Here is a 13434-nt window from a genome sequence, read left to right on the forward strand (position 1 = left end):
AATGATGTAGCTTGGTGTGACGATGATCCTTGCACGCAGCAATCTGTGGCAACCTCAAACGGGGTTAGAATGTCCACAGCATCAGTGAGGACATACTTCTTGTGCATGAAAAGCTTGGTGTGTCAAGCTGTTCTTCATCCGCATTGAAAAAGTATCTAATCATTTTCAGTTGAGAGTTCCATCTTGTGACAGTGGCTGGTTGTATATAATTTTCCCCTTCTAGGAGTTCCTGTGCAAATGTTGACTTGCGGTAGTGAGAGACAATGTTGGAGGCTTTGGAAATAGCTTCAGAATAATCTGCAGATTTAAGGCCATGTAAACATGTGCCTTTTTGCCAAATTAATAATTTGGTGTGTCTAAATCCAAAGTGTCAATTGGTGTTAGTCAAATTAAATTAAGGCAAATAACATTGTGAGCAAAATTACTTAATCATATCACTTAAGTAAGTAATTTTTTAAGGGTTGATGACTTTAGATTTGAGCATTTGTGGCCTTCATTTCAGAAAATCTTAATTTACCAAATATTGCTAATTGGTGTTACTACTCCTACTGGTGGCACAATGTTATCATAATAGTACAAATTAAAGTCATTAAGCACCCATATTAGTTGATTTAGAATGGGAAGATGTACCCACCCCCCAAACAAATCTCCAAAATACCATGCCCAAATAGCTTTGTGTACTAATTTCAGGATAGTGGTTATCCTGTTTGCCTAGAAGAAGCATTTGTGAATGTAACAATTCAGTATAATGGATATTAGACTGAATTCTACTTCCCCTATAAATAGTAATTTTGTCACATGATTCATTATACATTTTACCACTTGAGAAAAGCACATCGTACATAGTCTTGGTGACCATCTTCAATACTAACAACTGAAATTAATCAAAATTAATTTCCATATTATTTGAAAAGAAGGTTGACGACATCCGATCCTCGTTTGTTAAGTCTAATGACACTGCTGGTCCTGCTCACACTGCCCTACCCTATGCTTTGACTTCTTTCTCCCCTCTCTCTCCAGATAAAATCCTGCGACTTGTGACTGCAGGCCGCCCAACAACCTGCCCGCTTGACCCCATCCCCTCCTCCCTTCTCCAGACCATCTCCGGTGACCTTCTCCCCTACCTCACCTCGCTGATCAACTCATCCTTGACCGCTGGCCATGTCCCTTCCGTCTTCAAGAGAGCGAGAGTTGCTCCCCTTCTCAAAAAACCAACACTCGACCCCACTGATGTCAACAACTACAGACCAGTATCCCTTCTTTCTTTTCTTTCCAAAACTATTGAGCGTGCCGTCTTTAGCCAACTCTCTTGCTATCTCTCTCAGAATGACCTTCTTGATCCAAACCAATCAGGTTTCAGGACTGGTCATTCAACTGAGACTGCTCTTCTCTGTGTCATGGAGACTCTCCGCACTGCTAAAGCTAACTCTCTCTCCTCTGCTCTTGTCCTTCTAGACCTGTCTGCTGCCTTTGATACTGTGAACCATCAGATCCTCCTCTCCACCCTCTCCGAGCTGGGCATTTCCGGCGCGGCTCACTCCTGGATTGCGTCCTACCTGACCGGTCGCTCCTACCAAGTGGCGTGGCGAGAAGCTGTCTCCGCACCACGTGCTCTCACCACTGGTGTCCCCCAGGGCTCAGTTCTAGGCCCTCTCCTTTTCTCCCTATACACCAAGTCACTTGGCTCTGTCATATCCTCACATGGCCTTTCATATCATTGCTACGCTGACGATACACAACTAATCTTCTCCTTTCCCCCTTCTGATAACCAGGTGGCGAATCGCATCTCTGCATGTCTGGCAGACATATCAGTATGGATGACGGATCACCACCTCAAGCTGAACCCTGGCAAGACGGAGCTGCTCTTCCTCCCGGGGAAGGACTGCCCGTTCCATGATCTCGCCATCACGGTTGACAACTCCGCTGTGTCCTCCTCCCAGAGTGCGAAGAGCCTAGGCGTGACCCTGGACAACACCCTGTCGTTCTCCGCCAACATCAAGGCGGTGACCCGATCCTGCAGGTTCATGCTCTACAACATTCGGAGAGTACGACCCTGCCTTACACAGGAAGCGGCACAGGTCCTAATCCAGGCACTTGTCATCTCCCGTCTGGACTACTGCAACTCGCTGTTGGCTGGCCTCCCTGCCTGTGCCATTAAACCCCCTACAACTCATCCAGAATGCCGCAGCCCGTCTGGTGTTCAACCTTCCCAAGTTCTCTCACGTCACCCCCCTCCTCCGCACACTCCACTGGCTTCCAGTTGAAGCTCGCATCCGCTACAAGACCATGGTGCTTGCCTATGGAGCAGTGAGGGGAACGGCACCTCTGTACCTTCAGGCTCTGATCAGTCCCTACACCCAAACGAGGGCATTGCGTTCATCCACCTCTGGCCTGCTGGCTCCCCTTCCTCTGCGGAAGCATAGTTCCCGCTCAGCCCAGGCAAAACTGTTCGCTGCTCTGGCACCCCAATGGTGGAACAAGCTCCCTCACGACGCCAGGACAGCGGAGTCACTCACCACCTTCCGGAGACATTTGAAACCCCACCTCTTTAAGGAATACCTGGGATAGGATAAAGTAATCCTTCTAAACCCCCCCCCCCCCCCCCCCCCAAATTGTAAAGTGGTTATCCCACTGGCTATAGGGTGAACGCACCAATTTGTGAGTCGCTCTGGCTAAGAGCGTCTGCTAAATGACGTTAATGTGCCCTTGAGCAAGGCACTTAACCCTAATTGCTCCTGTAAGTCGCTCTGGATAAGAGCGTCTGCTAAATGACTAAAATGTAAATGTAAATGTTATTTACTGTTGAGCCATTGTGAGATTTGAACATCCTATCAAATAAGTAGTGCCTGGTCGTTGTCCAGATTTAGTTTCCAGTAAGCAAAAAAAGGAAGTGAAATGAAACTGCAAATGGCTGTCTGTTATCAGGGTGTTTTTACGTATCGCTTTGTTCCCCTATGTAATGACTAAACTCTTCTCTACTCAATCACAAGTGAAGTGCAACTCAAATTCCCCTTGCAGCCACAGTCAGTCAAATGTGTTGAGCAAGCTGATTGGTTCCCTCAACCAGGTGGACTCTGGGTGTGGTGGCACATATTTTTGGGGTTATTATAAGTTCTCACCTGATTTGGTTCCCTCTTTCTGAAGGCATTTCTTTTTATACTGTTTTACTTTTTTTGTGAATTATTATTATTTGATTAATTTGTTGATCAGGTAACACTACTTGTGACAGTATATGTCAAAATATTTAAATACAGTAAACATAATCAGTCAGTATTAAAGTTGTACCAAGTTCTTATCCATATATTTTCATTTAACACAATGACATATAATGTGTACATCAGAACTGTCCTTCAATCCAAGCATTTACACAATCATCAGCCTACACAATCACAAAAAACGACTATGCTATTGATTCTTAACAGTGCGACATCACTGTATGTTTGCCCTTTTCAAAGACTCTCCATGAAGAGATTACTGTTTGTTTCTGACTGTCCGTTGCCAGTACACTCCTTAAGCTAAACCAAAAGTATTGCTGTGCTTGAGGATTTCTTGGCCACTCCATCACTGACCGACTATACGACCTCTTCCTGAGTTTCAGGTACTTTGAGTGACTGGGGGCCTTTTCCAGGAAAATCAAGACAATCACATCATCTCTCTCATCCATAAGCCACTGATGGGCCACGCAGAACGCAGTCTTGAACACCACACTCCTGATGTACTTGTTGGTCAGTATGCACACGGTCCTCTTGCTCTGGTGGATGCTCTGGGAGAGGTTGTCGATCAGCGGGCAGCCAGGAATCCAGTCTCATTCCTCCAGACACAGCTGTAAGGGATGGTCCCCGCCAGTGGCGACCCATCATTCAGGGCAGGTGGGACAGAGCATGTTATTTTGGCATTAATATGTATCACATATCAGTTTGCAATCAATGTAAAAAAAAAAAAGAAAAAAGAATGAAGCTGCATACAAACATGGTCTCTTTTTTGCTTTCTTGAGTAAGGCAGCTCCAAAATGCAGGTGTTTCAGCCTAGCTCAGTGCTTTCTGTGGGGGTGGGGCAGCCAGAGGAAAATACGGAGCGTAGGTGTTGGTAATGTTCTCTACTTGCGCCGTGATTGGCTCAGTGTTCTATCACTCATGGGGACACTACATCACCGCAAAATCTACGGGGAGAGCTCGTAAATTCAAGCCCCTTGGGTGCTGCCATTGAGTTGCATTAGAAGTGCCCATCCAAGAAGGCTCAAGGTCATTGGCCATAGATACAATGCAGTCAAATCACGTTATATCTACAGTAGCTTTGATTGGACTGATCATGTCAACATCATACTTTCAAAATCTTAGCTAGCAAACTAGCAGTCATCATGAATCAAGTCGACAACCTACTGGCAAATCCTTTTCAATCCTTGTCATATGAAGAGAAATTATGAAGAGACATTATAAATAAAATGTATCGTTGCTCATCGGCCATTGGACATAAACATTATACAAAAAGTTGGAAATCTCAAATTCAACAATTAGGGATTTGGAAGGAATCAGTGGTTAACTGCAAGCATCGCAAAGCAATCACTAGCCTGTTATTCAGTGGAGTGTATGTGTGGTTCAAGTCTGGGTTCAAGTTTAAAAGGATAAACATTCAAAGTTGGCCATGCTGTCAATCCAGCATGACTTCTGCCGCTTTCAAAACAACTGGAAACTCAGAACTGGGAGATCTTAGACTTCAGTGAGTTCAAGACAACTGGGAATTCTGAAATAAACGAGCTCCGACTGGGAAAATACTTTTTGAACGGTCATCCAACTCGGGATTCCGAGTCAGGAACTCAGGCCTCTTTCTAGAGCTCCAACCTGAAGATCACTAATGTCATGACAACCGCGTTCCCAGTAGTCTTGAAAGCACCATAAATCCAGAGAATGCCAGACTTTGATGACAAAGTTTCATGGCAAAATTAACCCACGAAGGACCGTCGCGCCACCTTCCTGTTCAAGTGAGCACAGCACAGTCCGTCCTAGTTCTCTCATTAATGTCTTAATCGAAATTACGGATTGCCTCTTATCCGCTCGTCGTCCCCTCATGCCATAGTGTGTACATCTCAATTGTCAGTAGAAACCACATTTCTTTAAGCAAGTCAGCCATATCAGCTATGTTTTTTTAAAAGGCAGTAAATGAGGCTGAATTAACTGTTTCACTGCCAGACAAGGCTCTGCTGATAGCCAGTGTAACAGTGGTAAGGTGTTGGGACTGCTCTTGAGATTCCAGCGTTGGGACAGGTTTATGTTGGCCCTAACAGTTTGTGGGCACCGATTGTCACCGTTACAGTATGAAAAATGTATGCACTCACTAACTGTAAGTCGCTCTGGATAAGAGCGTCTGCTAAATGACTAAAATGTAAATGTTATAGTCCAATTATTTTATTGTTTAGTGTTGTGTTGTCGCTTTGCTGGCATGCATAAAAAACGTTATTTTTTTAGTTTGCCCCAAACTGGATGCAATAGTCAGCATTTGAGCTAGCCACACTGTTTTTTCACAGAAACATTTTGCACAAACACAGTCCTTACAAAGTTATATCCTGAATGTGACCAGTTTATTTTTGGATGCAACGTTCAGACCTTCACAGAAATAGCGGCAGCATACACAATCATCCAAACCGGAAGATGTAGGCTACATTAGTCGTAGCGTTAATTGAGGAACGATTGACGTAACACAAGCGGTCATATTTAGATAACTCTCGGCTGTCAGAAACCATAATATGAATCAGCTAATAGCAATTACTATTTATAATTAATCACATCATGGGTGAGCTCACCATTGATCAAAATAATTGAGTAAAACGCTTTCTAGAAATCAACAGTAATCCGACGATGGGTAGTTTGTGTGTGCCGCCATGTTTGTTTTTTCGAATCAACCAAAGATAATAAGAGGACACAAAATGAGTGATATGACGTATTTTATACAGGATTTGTAAATGTGACTGATATTGTGTTGCATGAGATTTTTGAGGATGAGGACATTCCATTTATTTCTGTCACTGGTGGGTGCCAGAAGGTATGCGTGCCAAGAAGGCTGTGGGGGCCACTGATGTTACTTTTAGAATGAGTATGTGATGGAATGTCCTGACTAGGGTGCAAGATGATACCATCTAGGGTGATGCTATTGTGGTTGGGAGTGACACTCAATAATGGTTGGCAACTGTTGGATAGAATTAGATTACAAAGCAGTATATAAACTGAGAGATTTTGTATGCCAATCATTCAAATGGCAAGAGGCAATTGACTTGTGCCTTGTTACGTTGAATCCGGTACTGTATCTATTACATACTTTGTATCACCTCTCCATCTAAGTGTTTAACTATTCTCTTGCATCATGAAATACTTGATACTGGAGAAACTCATCATAACAATGAGTTTGGTCTGTTTGCAGTATGCATGTTGAAGGGTGTGTGTCGTCTACCATCATTCACTTCCCTTCATTCACTTCCGGATGTTTAGTCTTCACCTCATTATAACATCTTTGGTCTGACAGACATTTACATGACACCCAGAATGCATTGTATAATGTCAACAAACATGGCGCCACACATAGCTGTCAAATAGCTTAGCATTAGCTCATTATAATCAGTAGAACCTTCAAAAAAGTATTTAAAACACATCATAGGTCTCCATTACAATCTATGCAATAATCAGAATGCATTATTTGTCACCAGTACTTGAAAACATGTGAATAAAACTGTAAATACATTATGATCCATACATACATACATACATACATACATACAAACTGTATGCTACAGTAGAAACGACAACACGATATACAGAAAATAAGGCACTTACTTTGATAGGAACGCACACGTGTCCAAAGTTATTATTTGTAAGGAAAATAACAAGGAAGGCAATGCAGGCGCCAGTCAGAAAATTGTCCAATTCATGCAAGACTGCGCAAATGTCTGCATACTTGATCTGTGGAAACATTGTTGAAGGCGTGCTTGGGTTCTCCTCGAAGAGAGAAGTTTGTCCGGCTCAGTAAAGCCTCAAACATAAATTGTCCGCAACACTGAAATGGGCTACTTCAAATCAAATTAACTGTTATTTGTCACATGCGCCGAATACAACAGGTGTAGACCTTACAGTGAAAATACTTACTTACAAGCCCTTAACCAACAATGCAGTTTTAAGAAAGAATACAAAAAGAAATCATGAAAAAATACAATATAAAATAAGACGAAATAAAAGTAACAAATAATTAAAGAGCAGCAGTAAAAATAAAAATATGAGGCTATATACAGGGGGTACCGGCACCGAGTCAATGTGCGGGGGCACCGGTTAGTCGAGGTAATTGGGGTAATATGTACATGTAGGTAGAGTTATTAAAGTGACTATGCATAGATAATCAAGAGAAAGTAGCAGCAGTGTAAAAGAGGGGTGGGGGGGGGGGGCAATGCAAATAGTATGGGTAGCCATTTGATTAGATGTTCAGGAATCTTATGGATTGAGGGTAGAAGCTGTTTAGAAGTCTATGACAATTTTTTTACAATTTTTAGGGCCTTCCACTGACACCGCCTGGTATAGAGGTCCTGGATGGCAGGAAGCTTGGCCCCAGTGATGTACTGGGCCATACGCACTACACTCTGTAGTGCCTTGCAGTCGGAGGCCGAGCAATTGCCATACCAGGCAGTGATGCTCTCGATGGTGCAGCTGTAGAACCTTTAGAAGATCTGAGGACCCATGCCAAATCTTTTCATTCTCCTTAAGGGGAATAGATTTTGTCGTGCCCTCTTCACGACTGTCTTGGTGTGCTTGGACCATGTTAGTTTGTTGGTGATGTGGACACCAAGGAACTTGAAGCTCTCAACCTGCTCCACTACATTCCCGTCGATGAGAATGGGGGAGTGCTCGACCCTCTTCTTTTTCCTGTAGTCCACAATCATCTCCTTTGTCTTGATCACGTTGAGGGAGAGGTTGTTGTCCTGGCACCACACGACCAGGTCTCTGACCTCTTCCCTATAGGCTGGATCCAGTTGCAGAGGGAGGTGTTTAGTCCCAGGATCCTTAGCTTAGTGATGAGCTTTGAGGGCACTATGTTGTTGAACGCTGAACTGTAGTCAATGAACAGCATTCTCATATAGGTGTTCCTTTTGTCCAGGTGTAAAAGGAAAGTGTGGAGCGCAATAGAGATTGCATCATCTGTGGATCTGTTGGGGTGATATGCAAATTGGAGTGGGTCTAGGGTTTCTGGGATAATGGTGTTGATGTGAGCCATGACCAGCCTTTCAAAGCACTTCATGGCTACAGACGTGAGTGCTACGGGTCGGTAGTCATTTAGGCAGGTTACCTTAGTGTTCTTGGGCACAGGGACTATGGTGGTCTGCTTGAAACATGTTGGTATTACAGACTCAGACAGGGAGAGGTTGAAAATGTCAGTGAAGACACTTGCCAGTTGGTCAGCGCATGCTCGGAGTACACGTCCTGGTAATCCATCTGGCCCTGCGGCCTTGTGAATGTTGACCTGTTTAAAGGTCTTACTCACATCGGCTACGGAGAACGTGATCACACAGTCATCCGGAAAAGCTGATGCTCTCATGCATGTTTCAGTGTTACTATCCTCGAAGCGAGCTAGAAGTAATTTAGCTCATCTGGTATGCTCGTTTCACTGGGAACCTCATGGCTATGCTTCCCTTTGTAGTCTGTAATAGTTTGCAAGCCCTGCCACATTCGACGAGCATCAGAGCCGGTGTAGTACGATTCGATCTTTGTCCTGTATTGACGCTTTGCCTGTTTGATGGTTTGTCGGAGGGCATAGCGGGATTTCTTATAAGCTTCAGGGTTAGAGTCCCGCTCCCTTTAGCTCAGTGCGGATGTTTCCTGTAATCCATGGCTTCTGGTTGGCTATGTACGTACAGTCACTGTGGGGACGAAGTCATCGATGCACTTATTGTTGAAGCCAGTGACTGATGTGGTGTACTCCTCAATGCCATCGGAAGAATCCCGCAACCTATTCCAGTCTGTGCTAGTAAAACAGTCCTGTATCTGACCACTTTTTTATTGACCGAGTTGCTGGTGCTTCCTGCTTTAGTTTTTGCTTGTAAGCAGGAATCAGGAGGATAGAATTATGGTCAGATTTTCCAAATGGAGGGCGAGGGAGAGCTTTGTACGTGTCTCTGTGTGTGGAGTAAAGGTGGTCTAGAGTTTTTTTTTTCCCTCTGGTTGCACATTTAACATGCTGGTGGAATTGAGGTAAAATGGATTTAAGTTTCCCTGCATTAAAGTCCCCGGCCACTAGGAGTGCCGCCTCTGGATGAGCGATATCATATTTGCTTATGGCCGTATACAGTTCATTGAGTGCGGTCTTAGTGCCAGCATCGGTTTGTGGTGGTAAACAGCTACGAAGAATATAGATTAAAACTCTCTTGGTAGATAGTGTGGTCTACAGCTTATCATGAGATACTCTGCTTCAGGCGAGCAGAACCTCGAGACTTCCTTAGATATCGTGCACCAGCTGTTGTTTACAAATATACATAAACCGCCACCCCTTGTCTTACCAGAGGCTGCTGTTCTATCCTGCCGATACAGTGTATAACCCACCAGCTGTATGTTATTCATGTCATCGTTCAGCCACGACTCGGTGAAACATAAGATATTACAGTTTTTAATGTCCCGTTGGTAGGATATTCGTGCCTGTAGTTCGTCCATTTTATTATCAAGCGATTGTAAGTTGGCCAATAGTATCGATGGTAAAGGCTGATTAGCCACTCGTCGCCGGCTCCTTACCAAGCACCCCGATCTCCTTCCGCGATATCTACTTTTCTTTCTACTGCAAATGACGGGGATGAGGGCCCTGTCGGGTGTCTGGAGCAAAGCCCTCTCGTCCGACTCATTAAAGAAAGATTATTCGTCCAGTTCAAGGTGAGTAATCGCTGTTCTGATGTCCAGAAGCTCTTTTCGGTCATAAGAGACGGTAGCAGCAACATTATGTACAAAATAAGTTACAAACAATGCGAAAAAACACACAAAATAGCACGGTTGGTTAAGAGTCCATAAAACGGCAGCCATCCCCTCCGGCGCCATCAACATCAATGCTTCTATGTGAATTAATGAGGAGGCGGAACACACCTGAATTCAAACTGTTGTTAGAAAATAAAACTTGTTAGAAAATAATTTGAAATTGACAAGTTGAAACATAGCCTATATATAATTAGCAGGCAGCGCATTGTAACTGTCCTGTTGCGTAACAATCACATTTTGGAACAGTGAGTGCATTCTGACATCATGTGCATAAAACAACTCACGCTGGGGCGACCGTTAGAGATATTTGGAACTCACATGTGAAAATGTTAAGCTCTACCAACTCAAGGACTTGGAGAGAATTCTGTTGGAAGAATGTTACACGTTTCTTCATAACACCTCAACTGAAATCAAAACAAACTTGCTCCCAATACCCTTGTTGGAGTGAATGCGGGCTATTAAGGGCGGATCACACTCATATATTTTGGTCCTGCCCCGCAATTGAAACTGTGGTATCGTGTCGAATGCTGGTGGGTATTGCTGTCAATCAAGGAGTCCGCTTAGGCTGCACCGTGTTTAGAGGCTTTTATTAATATCACGAGGTTACAGCATAAGTTACAGACCCGCGGTGTCTGGAGAAGCCCCGTCCCAAATTAATCTGAATGCTTCTGACTTCTCCTTTGTCTAACCCATACTTATAAACAATGGCAATAAATGGGTTGCTCCCTTTTTCGTCCAATCACCGGTCTCCCCTGGGGCGTCACCCTCCAACTGCTACATTCAAACTAAGATAAACAGTTTTTCTTTGTCCCTCAAGACTAGTCATAATCTTCATACACGACATATCCCCCCTTCGAGACTAAACAGTCTCGAAAACAAACAGAATAGGATTATGACAAGTGACAATTTATCTTATTGAGTATCTTTAACATTAAACCAAAAACATTCTTCTCTAGAGTGTAAATACCTTTCTATGAAATATGAATAACTGTTTATGAAGTGTGAATACATTACTATGAAATATGAACAAATCTTTATGGAGTGTAAGAGCGAAAAACTGTCCGGCAGCCATCTTTCCAGATATCCATCCATCAATCAAGACAGTAAAATTTTCTCACGGTCCCTCTGCCCCAGGCAACCACCTAGATACTCCAGATAAACTCATAAACCATGTGAATGCATTTGAAACTATGATGCAATTAAATACACATGTAAGCCCCTGCAAACAAAATCCTATCCAAAAAATATCCACTCTAAGGCTGGTCAACCCATTGGACCCTACAGTGGACCTCTCCCTGCCTAGACTCCCTGTCCCTAAGCATTCACGAAATAAACAAAAACATCTAAGTTCCCCACATGTATTCAATAACATCAAACATCATTCTACAAAAATTAATACCTAAGAATATGACACAATTATGTATTACACATGCAAATATGTCTATATTTCATTGCAGACACTGGAATGTAGTCCACTACACTTCATCTCCCCGTAGTCTCGACTTCCACTGGATTGTTGATGATGGAATCAGAATCTTTCCACACCCTCTTTGTTTCATCTCCTCCAGTCATTGTCCTTTCACATTGTCCCTTCATATTGTCCTTGTTTGAGTATTTCAATCTCCACATATTCCCCCAAATGCTTCTGGAAGAAAAGAAAAGACCAAACAGTATCTTTTGCAAAACAACACTTTCAAATTAAACATCAATATCAACTAAGAATATAAAAATGATATATAAATGATATCAACTAAGAATATAAAAATGATATATAAATGATGTATGAATCACATTATCCACTCCCCCCCTTTGATTCATAAAATCATACTAAAAATCACACTAATATTGAAAAAATTGAAACATGATCAAATAATCAAAAAGGATATTTATCCATTAGTACTCCATCCAGACCCCCTTGTCCATCTTCGTCCAGATCAGGAACAGTCAACAACGGCATCTGAGTGTTGTCTCCAGGCATCACTGTCACGGTTTCGGCCGAGACTGCTCCTCCTCCTGGTTCGGGCAGGCTTCGGCGAGCGCCGTCCCCGGAGTACTAGCTGCCACCGCTCTATGTTTCTGCAGTCGATTGCTTTTGTCTGTCTTTATCACCTGTGGCCAATTGTGTGTTGATTGCGTGCCCTTTAAGTTCCTTGTTTTGTGTTAGTATTATTGTGTTGTTTTCACTGTCATGTTGTTCGGAGCTACATGTTTACACTCTGTTTGTTTTATGTTTAGTGTTTACGCGTGTTTGCGTAATTCTCTCTCGCCTCTTTTTGTGTCGAGGTCGTGTTATTTTTGGTCAGTTGACTTTGGATTATTAAAGTCTGTTGGACTTAACCTCTGTGTCCTGCACCTGACTCCTCCACCACATCCACATCGGTTCCCTTCTGACAGAACAACACACCATCATGGAGTCAGCAGGAACAGTGGCGGCACCCGAATCCCTGGAATACCGGATCAATTACCAGGACACCATGATCCGGCAACTCGGGGCCGCCATGGACGAGGTGTCCAACACACTGCGCCGTTTGGTGAATCGGGAGGTGCCCACGCCTTCTCACACCATCCCAGCACCAACGGCCAGTCCTCCTCTCTCAGCACCGGAACCCAGTGGCATTCGGCTCTCGCTCCCGAGGGCATATGACGGTTCTGCAGCCGGGTGTCAGGGCTTCCTCCTGCAGGTAGAACTTTACCTTGCCACTATACACCCGGCGCCCTCGGGATACGAGAGCGTCTCCGCCCTCATCTCCTGTCTCTCCGGCAAGGCGTTGGAGTGGGCCAACGCCGAATGGAGGGGAATAGACGCCGCAACCATCACCTACGCGGAGTTTTCCCGCCGCTTCAGGACTGTCTTCGATCATCCACCTGAGGGGAAAGCGGCGGGAGAGCGTCTATTCCACCTCCGACAGGGGAAGAGGAGCGCACAGGAGTTCGCACTGGAGTTCCGGACACTAGCAGTGGATGCGGGGTGGAATGAGAGGGCCCTCATCGACCACTACCGGTGTAGCCTACGAGAGGACGTTCGTCGTGAGCTGGCCTGCAGGGACACCAACCTGTCGTTCGACCAGTTGGTGGACATCTCCATCCGTCTAGACACCCTGCTGGCTACCCGCGGACGTCCCGAGTGGGGGTCGTCCATTCCACCCTCCAGCACCTCCGAGCCGATTCCTATGGAGCTCGGGGGTGCTGGTGCTAGAGAGAGGAGGAGAGGGAACCCGAGGGAGGCCATCCCCTGCACCACCTGTGGTCGTGGAGGACACACCGCGGCCAGGTGCTGGGGAGGGTCTCCTGGGAGAGGTGACAGCAGGCCACGCACTGGGGAGTCATTTCAGGTGAGTAGGCGCCTCACTTACCCAGAGCTCTCTGTTGGTCACATGAGTATTCCTGTGAGATTTCCACAGGTGGCACCTCATTCCCAGCATAAGGCGCTAGTAGATTCAGGCGC

This window comes from Coregonus lavaretus, assembly GCF_964263955.1.
Source record: "Coregonus lavaretus genome assembly, chromosome: 21".
NCBI classification, from domain to species: domain Eukaryota; kingdom Metazoa; phylum Chordata; class Actinopteri; order Salmoniformes; family Salmonidae; genus Coregonus; species Coregonus lavaretus.